The sequence below is a fragment of the Arachis stenosperma genome, chromosome 10 (assembly GCF_014773155.1).
Source record: "Arachis stenosperma cultivar V10309 chromosome 10, arast.V10309.gnm1.PFL2, whole genome shotgun sequence".
NCBI classification, from domain to species: Eukaryota; Viridiplantae; Streptophyta; class Magnoliopsida; order Fabales; family Fabaceae; genus Arachis; species Arachis stenosperma.
The window spans coordinates 33,867,952-33,878,769 of NC_080386.1; positions in this window are offsets into that span (position 1 = coordinate 33,867,952).

The following is a 10,818-nucleotide window of genomic DNA, read 5'->3' on the forward strand; positions in this document are numbered from 1 at the left end:
TTGCAATTTCGTAACACTTACAAGGAGAAATGCTGGACAGTCGTTACCTGGAAAGAGGTGAGAAGCCACCACCTCTTGAGAACAGAATCTGACATAATGCCTTCGGTGCACATGACAGCAACCAGACTTATCACCTACGAAATGGGACGACAAATAAATGATTTATTACGATAAGGGTCAGCCAATGGGTTTCTTGAGTATGTACGGAAAAAATCTAACCGCTAAGCGTTGTGAATAGTTCGTACGTCGTCCATGACCCGTTCACCAGCACAGAGGGTGTGCAGGGCACGCCTATCTCCGAGATAGTCCTCCGTTGGGACGAGGACCACGCTGTTAAGTAACAGGGAAAGGATTACAATGGCATAGCCAATATATAAAACAACCGACGCAAACAACATAATGGAAATCGTTCAACATAAATTAGTAAACCTCTTAGGCAAATCCTTCCCAAAAACATAGGCGGCAACAGCAAGTTCCATTCCAACGAACTCCATTCCCTCAGGCGGTGGGAATAGTGATTTCATACACTGTTTATCAAATCATACTTAGTTAGGAGAAACTCAAATAGGCAAACAATATTACATTTTTCATATATATATATATATATATATATATATATTCATCAATAGGATGATAATGGTCATACCTTAGGTGTCTCAGCATCATCCATATAGGCATTAGAATGAGTGTAATAGGTGAATGGAGTTCCATGACCCTGCTGCTGTACTTCCAATATGACATCGGTGCTAGACTCTTGTTCTTCAAAGTGTAGCTTCCGCTAAGAAACATGACTATAAATGAAAAACACATGGTATTAACACATCAGGCTCCATGGAGACCAAAGTACCTGACGATCGGATTTCTATCGGTAAAGAATTTTATAAAAATAAACTCTCATTGCTAGTATAGTTTCTAAACCAACAGAGAATCCTTTCGTGCAAAAGTTTTGGTTGTCACAAGTAACAAAACCCAATAAAATTTATAAACCGAAGTATTTAAACCTCGGGTCGTCTTCTCAAGAAATTGCAGGGAGGTGTGATTTATTATTGGTTAAAGAAAACAGTATAATTTTTGGGTTTTTAAAATAGGTTGAACAAGAAAAGTAAATTGCAAGAAATTAAATTAATAACTAATAAAGCTCTTGGCAAGATATGAGAAATTGAAGTCCTATCCTAGTTATCCTTATCAGGTGTGATGAGAATTGGATTCTGCTCCCACTTTTGTTAACCCTTACTAAATAAAGAAAGTCAAGCGGACTAATTAATTTGATCCTCAAGTCCTAGTCAACTCCTATGGAAAGACTATAGTTATTGGAGTACAAATTAATCAGCAAAGAATTCCAATTTCAATCAACAGCTGAGTTTGATAACTCAAGTGTTACTAATTACTCAACCAAAGCTAAAAGTGTAAAAAGCTAAATTAAAATCATAAATATGAAATACCTCAAATTGCAATAAATAGAAAATCAAATTAAACATGAGAATTCATAAATCAAGTAATAGAATAAATAAAAATAGAAGAGAAACCAAAGTAAAGGAACATTGAACCTGGAATGAAGAAATCATAGCCTAATCCTAATAGAAATCCTAAATCCTAATCCTAATCCTAAATCCTAAGAGAGAGGAGAGAGCCTCTCTCTCTCTAAAAACTACATCTAATCCTAAAATTGTGAATATTCAGCTGATGCTAAGTATGTATTGAGTCTCTGCATGTTCCCTGGCTTTATTCTGTGTTTCTGGGCCGAAAACTAGGTCAAAACATGGCCCAAAATTGTCTCCAGCGTATTCTATAATTTCTGCAGATCGCGCATATCACGTGTACGCGTGATCCAGCGCTTTCCTTACCACGCGTATGCATCGTCCACGCATTCGCATCGTCTGTGCAGACTCCAATACACGTGTTCGTGTCAGGCACGCGAACGCATCACTGCGGTTTTCTCCATTTCACGCGGTCGCGTGAGCCATGCGTCCGCGTCGGTGTTCGCTGGTCATCTCCTTAATTTCTTGTGTTCCTTCTATTTTTGCAAGCTTCCTCTCCATTCTCTAAGTCATTCCTGCCCTATGAAGTCTGAAACACTTAACACATGGATCACGGCATCGAATGGTATAAAGGGGAATTAAAATACCTAATTAAAAGATCTCTTGGAAGCAAGTTTTCAACCATAGAACTAAACTAGGAAGGAATTGTAAAGTCATGCAAATCATATGAATAAGTGGGAAAGAATTTGATAAAAACCACTCAATTAAACACAATATAAACAATAAAATAGTGGTTTATCAGTACCTAACAAAGAAATGCAGCTAGTCACACATAACAATCATTTCAACCCAATATGACCTTCAAGGAACTATCTGCAGTCTTTGACTTTGCCGATTTCAACCCTGGTGTCCTCCTTGCTACCACCCATGTCCCTGTCTTCTTGGTGGCATCACTGGTCTTTCTAGGTCAGCCCCGTCTCTCTTTTGCTAGATCGTTCTTTCCTTCATCCTTTTTGGCTGGCACAGGATCTTCTTTGGTTGACACATTCTTGATCAAAGCTCCGAGTATGTGGCTGTGACCTTCAACCACTTCTGTCAGCTTCTTGATTTGGTCTCCATGAGACTGCAGAAGGGCCTTCGTTATTTCCTTATCTTTATCCAGATGCTGCAAGTACAGCGGATAAGTATGAAATCAGCACATGAATAACCCAACGAAACCGACCATAGTAAACCCCTCGTGACATCTACATCTCAACAAATACACTTGACCAAATAAGAACTCATACCTCTCTAATGCCACCAAGGAGACGCAACACTTGTTGGTCCTGCGTTATCCCATTCTCACTGGCATCAGTTCATCCTTCCCTACAAAAAACAACCCGCCATATGGAGGCATCATTATACACAACTTAGTGTATCTATGCTCGTTCAAACTAATAATCTGTACCTGTCAAGTTCAGACTGGGATGCTGGGGTATCTTTAGGAAACTTCAACACGTCTGTTTCCTTGCGAAAGGGTGACACGATTTTTCTCCATCGTTGTGGGTTAGCAGTAAGCGTCCTTGCTATGTGGGAAGAAAGATTAGTTGTATGAGTAGTATTAAGCTCTCCAAGCATGCATGCATTCCTCTATGAAGACAACGATGCAAACATAGTTAATGGGCTTAGGCCTGGTGCATCTTGGACCGGTGAGGTCAAGAAGGCCCAACACAGAGACCTTCATGGACACTTCGTGTAGTGTCTCATTCGTCACTTGTACATGTCCTATCATTAATTTTGTTATAAAATATTTCAATAGATTTATTAACCCTCAGCATACTCACCCTCCAAGAAAGATTAAGTGTGAGAAAAACCCTTTTTTACACGTATTGTCACATCATAAGACACCCATCATCCCTCTCTGATGCGCCCCCATCAATCAATCCAAGCATTATATCCTTTCTTTACAAGAAAATATCTAAAAGATTCACTCACCGTATAACAAAAAGCGCGGCTAACAAAATAATGAACACTCAACCCAATTAAGAACATGAGTTCTTCCTAACCACCTGAAACCAACGTTATAACAAATTAAAGTGGTTAGATTAACTGATAACAATCTGGTTTCCCTTAAAACTTGGTTTGCCTTCTTTAATTTTATTCAGGCTTTCTTTGGATTTACGGAACAAAATACAAGGAAAGAAAATAAGAGGAAAATAAATGACAGGAAAGCAAATACAACAAAAAGTACAATTATTTGTATGTTGTTTGGATTAAGGAAAAATAAATAGAAAGAAAATAATGAAAATTTTTTTTTGGGTTTTGAAGGAAAGAAAAGTGAGAACAAAGAAAACCATAATATTATAAAATTATATTAATACCCTTATCTACATTATATGTAATCTATAATTTATTAATCATAAGGGGTAAAGGTCTAACTTTATTCATATTGTTACAATTTTTCTTCATTTTTTTCTTATTTGTGGACATAAAATAATTTAGTGGGCCCGATACCATTCTTTATCTTTTCCCTCTATTTTCTCTTCTCATGCAAACAACAAAAACCTTTTTCATTAATTTTTTCTCTTCCTATTTTCTTTTCCTTTAAATTCCATCAATACAAACAATGTGTAAATTTCTCCGCCATACGTAATTTACCGGTAAAACTCAATCATATTAAGAGTTTATTGTCCACACCAATAATACAAAAATATAACTCATACAAAAATAGAACATAATCCATGATAATAATAACTACTTTGTTGAGAGTACATAATGAGAGTACTAAAGTATGTTATTTTATACGTTATTGTTATATGCGGGGTGCTCCCATAAAGACGCTTAAAACGTCTTCCTGTAAAGGCGCTTATGTTTTGCATTATTATTGGACGTATTAATGAATCAGTTATTTTAATTTTCTTGGCAAATTAGAATAAAACCGAATTTTTTATAACCATAAAATAAATCCATTTTTTTGGAGACCTAATTATACTTTTACATTTTTAGGAATTTAAATGTACACAAAATGAAAAAACAGGAAAAATATTTGTCTTTTTATCAAAAACTTTAAACATATTCGATTTAGATTGTGTAATTCAATCGGATCAAATCGGGTTTAATAGTTATAATGCATAAAATTAGATTTATTATTACTGCTATAATAAGCCGATTTTGTTCCGATTTATTAAAAAATAAATTATTAATCAGTTTCATAAAAATGTCCGATAATAACATGACACATGTAAAGATCTTTAAAGAAAGAATACTTATCATTTTTTAAAGTGGTCTCCTATTATATTTTAACAAGTCCATATCAATTTTTATTATCAAAAGAATACTTAAAAATTTATCTATTTTTGTATGTTATTTTTACCCTAATAAATCAATATTATTTTTCATTACGAAATTAAAAATTCATAACATACCCAATTTAGGTACTGTCAAAAAAACTATATAAAAAATATAATGAACGAAGTTCAAAAAACGAATTAAATATACTTAAGAAAATAATATCATAAATTCAATTTTTTTGAGTTATTAATAAATCATCAACTACCAACCGATGTAAGTATGTTTTTAACCAAATCATTTGCTACTAAAAAATATGATTAAATAAATAACCCAATTTATTATTTTTAAAAACAAATTTCCGACTTTGTTCTCAATGTTTTTCACTTTTCTGTATTCTTTTAATTTTCATTATCGTAAATTTCAGAATTTGTTGATAAGTATAATTCATCATGATAGCATTGGTTCTTTAATCGATAATTCGAAAGTTTGCTCATAATTATTTTTTTTGCTTCTGCTTCTTTATTTTACTTATTACTAACACCATAAAGTTATTTGAACAAAGTTATCTTACTAATTAGGAAACCTTTACCCATTTACTTTCTCTAATGAAAATCACTTAGCACGTGACTAATCCAACCTCACATCCACATGTAAATTGTATCCCAGCATGATCCACATTAAACTTGTTTCAATAGTAAAGTCTAACCAAGACACCTGAACAATACTCAGTTACAACCGGAAGAATGCAAGTCTTCCATGTATTGAAAACAAAAGAAGAGATTAAAACTAGAACCAAATACACTAACACAATTACATGCAGCCTATTCCTCCGACATTTCTCCAAACATTTCAACTTGTCCTCTAAGATCTTCGTTTTCAACTTCCAATACACGAATTCGTTCATTCAACCTGTCAACTTCCTCCTTCTTATCATCATTCAACTGCTCTATCACACGGCCAAGAATGCGATAATTGTAATCACTAACATTATATCCCGTGGTAGAAAGAATCTTCTCTACCATTGCGAACGACACTTCCTGACGAGCAAAACGCTCCTCATAGCAGAAGGGTCCATGAGTAAAAAGATCTAGACCTCTGTCATTCTGTGGTAGAACAACCTTAAATCCAAACAGGACATCACCATCCCCTGACTTCATTTCCCGAGGAACAAAAATCGGGAGACCAATCCGGAAGAAAGAGCATGCTTGCATCAACATCAGCTCCATGTCTTCGACATGCATGAACACACTCTCTTTCACAGGCGCCACCACTACGCGACCCAACCATGTATGGTCTAACACTTACGCACATCAATAACAAGAAAATCCCTTTGACATTAAACGATTTATACATAAAACTGTTGGGAAAGGTTTAAAAAAAATTATTCTAATATCTCACCTCCGTCTCCACCAGACTTTACTCCAGCAACACAGTACTCGTTGTTCACTGCCACTACTCCCGAGCATCCTTGCTGAGATGATGGGAGTGACCAAAAAGCCCCTTCCAACAATCTACACGGTCTTCTGCTCACCGGTTGAACAACATTTGCTGGCTGACGGGTGGAAGGAGCTGCGGCGCTTCGCAACCATGCCAAAGCCTCATCCAAATCCCTAAAGCCACGATGTTCAGAGTTTCATTAGCCATTCACCTGTTTGTCACACTCCTTCCATATCCTATAAACACCAGGGACACGACCCCTACCAACTACATAGAATGGAAAACGACCAGCCTCAGTGCTCATCACGCTTAACGCATACAAGGAAAAATGTATATTGCAATAGGAGGAGAGGAAGCAACACTGACACCACTAATATCTTCTCTCAAATCTGACCCTAACTCATTTTAAACCCATTTTATATACCATCCTGTAAGATACATCCCCACACGACTTGCACCCACATCTCATGTGACTGTCCACTCATGTTCACAATAATATAGTCACTATTAACAGTAAAAAAATTAATCAAAATAAGAACAATAAAAAAAAATTACAAACTGATATCTTTAATCGGATGAATAAAAATATAAACGAGAGAAAGTGTTAAATATCTGTATTTATTTTTTTAATGTCTTTCATAAATATTATAATAAATTGCGTACTCATAATGATTTTATTTACATTATTAATATGAGATACGTATTGTTTAAAAGGAATTCTCTATTTTTATAGTTCACTGAAATTATGCGAAGTTATGCTGTATAAATAATTACTTATAACACACTAATAAAAGATAACATTTAAAAAATAATAAAAATATTATTTTTTTTGTGTTAAATATTATTTTACTGTCTTATTAGTAACATACGTCACATATTTATTTATTTATTTATTTAAATTTTAGGTTAAATATCAAAACAATGCACTACATCCTTTTTTTTTATTTCTCCATTTAACAATATACAATCCCTTCCATCTTATGAGAACACCCTAACAAAACAACAGTTACATAAGCTTAGTCATATTCCTTGGAAATTAAAAAATTGGTTAACCCAGACAAATCCAAAAATATTTTTAGCCCATTTCCTTTTTAATGTTATCTTTGTCTAACTTTTGTCAACAAAAAAATTTGTTCTGCAAACTTGCATAAAAAAATGTGACCCAAGCCCAAAACCCACTCATGGCCACATACACAGAAAAAAAATAAAACTTGCCCAATAGCCCCAACATGCCAAAAAAAAGTTAACATCTAACTAGACTTATTAACTTTTCTGCAGTGTGCAGTACAACTACAAATCCGCTGCTTCTCCTTGACCAAGTGTCCCATCAGCTGAACTTGTCACTATGCCCAACCAAAACGTGTTCACATAAGAAGTTTGCCACATAATGTCCATAGGTGTGGATTTTTTTGCCCATCCACACCATAGAACTTCCCTTTTTATTGTTGTTAGCGTTGGTATCCACCGTTGTCAATCAAATGTGAGACGAGGTTTCTCAAAAAAGACTTGACGATACTGCTGAGATTATCTTTTAAATGTAATCTCAAAGACATTGTCATTGTTGATGACTGAAAGCCTGATAACCTGACCATTATTGTTCAAAGTTAATGTTCACACTAGTATTTTGTCTGAAATTGATGATGATGATTTTGCCCCCTAATTGTAGTTTTTATTTTTGGTATGGAGTTAAATTTAATTTATTTTAAAAATTTATACTAATTTATTGAACTATTTTTTTGGACAACTAATTTTTTTGTTGGTGGAAACATTAAAGCGCACGTCACACAAAGAGTTTTTTGTCTACAAATTTTTCAAATTTTCAACGCGGTGAACCAGAGAGAGTTACTACACTTATCACTAACATGCTACAAAGAATCTACTTAACTCACTGCTCTTTAAATTTTTCCCTTACTACATGTAGGGGTGATAAGCAGGAAAGTCCGCCCCGCCCCGCTAGAAGCCCGCTCTTTGGTGGATTACCTCGCTCTTTCCCGCCTAGTGAGGCGGTCTTAGAATCCCATTCTGTTTCGTCTAACTGCGGAATGGCGGCTAAGTCCGCCAAAGCTCCTCTTTTTTTTTTTACTATTAACTACTAATAATATATATAATTTTACAACTATGTTAATAAATTTATAATTTCCAAAGGCATAAAAAATTATATTTTTTATATTCACAAACATTAAAATTTTTGTAATTATAAATAAATAATAAACATAATTATAAATATTGTCTTGCAAAATAAACATAATCCAAAATATAATTATAAATATTGTCTCCAAAGCAACATAAACATAATCCAAAACATTTAATTTTCATCTTCATACTCTTGTAAGTTGGGTTGGGAAAAGTTAAGTTTTGGCAAAAAAAATTGCAAAAATACCTCTTTGGCAAAAAAAAAAAACTAAGCCCGGCAAAGAAGATCCCCGTCCGACAAAGTCCGCGGTTTAAGCGATGCGAATTAGGCAGACTTTTGTTCTTTGGCAGTCCCAATTTTTCAGCCCGGCCCGTCTTTTTTGATGGGTTACGCGAGCCGGTTCACACCCAAAATGGTCTCCGAACCCGATTACCTGGTTCGACCCGTCTCGCCCTTCTAGAAGGCTCGAAACCGGCCCACTAAGAGCTCCTAACCAACAATCAAATTCAAATACCTCTCTTATCTTAACCAAATAAGATAAGATAAGATAATTACCATCACCTATATAAAGGGGAGCCCTAGGCCCCCTCAGGTACGACATTTATTCTACATACCTTATACCTCTCAGATCCATTCTGACTTTAGCATCGGAGTCTCTTTGCAGGTATCTCCCCCCCCCCCTCATTGCTTCAGTCGAAGAATCTGGCATCTGCCCAGGCCTGCAAGTTCCTGATTCATCTCTCAACCCGTACCAGACACATCTTGTACATTGGCGCCGTTTGTGGGGAACAGCAATGTCACGACGGAATGGCAGACGTCTTTGAGGAGCAGTCATCAAGCTACCACAATAACTCCCGAACGAGGAACCCAACTCCCAAACACCGAGAGACTACACCCCTGGAAGGATAGCAAACGCTATTCGCCAGACCACCCCACCGCAAAACAAGGAAAATGACCCTGAAACACGGACCCCCGAAAACCTGGGAAAAAAGGCAGCCCAGATAATACAAGATCTCTCCCTCCGAGTACAAGAACTCGAGGGACGAGTTGCAACTAAGGAAAAGCACCACACCAAAAATGGAAGCCATGTGACTTCCAGGTCAAGATCTCGTCATGAAACCAGACATGGCAGGTTGCCCGAGCGGTGACATGGCAAAAGGAACGATCCCAACGTCTCCCGCGACCGGGGACACCAAAGCGACGCGAATGACGGAAGGCATGACAAGTCACCCGAACAGCGACACGGCAAGAGGTACGATCGCAGCGTCTCCCGCGACCCGAGTCATCGACATGACACGGATGACGACCGACGACACCGAGAAGCCAAACGCACAAGAATCGACCACGTGATAATGGGAGCTACTTCGTTTACTGAAAGAATCCTGAGAGCAAAACTCCCTAAGGGTTTTGACAAACTCACGGATATGAAGTATGATGGAACCAAGGATCCCCAGGAACACCTAACGGCCTTCGAGGCCAAGATAAACCTGGAAGGGGCCGCCGACGCAGTTCGATGTAGGGCCTTCCCGGTAACCTACCCGGGCCCACGATTAAATGGTTTAACGCCCTTCCCAACAGATCTATAACTGGCTTCCATGATATCTAGCGAAAATTCATGGCTCAATTCACCACCAGAATCACAAAAGCCAAACACCCCATCAGCTTGTTGGGAGTTACCCAGAGACAGGATGAGTCCACGAGAAAATACCTTGACTGGTTCAACGACGAGTGCTTAACAATCGACAGACTCACGGACTCAGTCGGAAGCCTTTGCCTAACTAACGAACTCATGAATGATGACTTCCGGAAACACCTCACTACCAGACCGGTGTGGACCATGCACGAGATCCAGGGCATCGCAAAGGAGTAAATAAACGACGAAGAGGTAAGCCAAGTCGTAGCTGCTAATAAACGGTAGCATGGCAGCACACAGCACGGCAACACAGTACCTTGGCATAACCCCCCGCGAAATGAAAACCAGAAGGAACATCCCAAACCAGCAAACATAAACCGACCTCCTAGAGTAGGAAAATTCTCTAGCTACACACCCCTGACAGCCTCGATCACCGAGATATACTACCAAATAGCAGACAGAGGTATTCTCCCGAAGGCCTGACAACTCAAGGAAAGAACGGACAGCAACAAAACCCTATACTGTAACTACCACTGAGGATACGGACACAGGACACAAGACTATTTTGACTTAAAAGACGCTCTCGAACAAGCTATACAAGACGGCAGGCTTCTCAAGTTCGCCAAAATATCAGAAAACCAAAACACGCAGAAAGAGACAGATCAACAGAGAGAGAAGGACGCAACCCGAGGACGCACAGACAAGCCCCCAGGAAAAGCCCAGAGACAGACCCGACCATAATCATAAACGTCATCACAGACAAAGACACCCGGGAAAATCGAAACTGGCACTCAAGAAGGATCTCAAGATCTTGGCAGTCAGAAACCAAACCCCAACCGTCACCACCAGTAATCCGATAACATTCT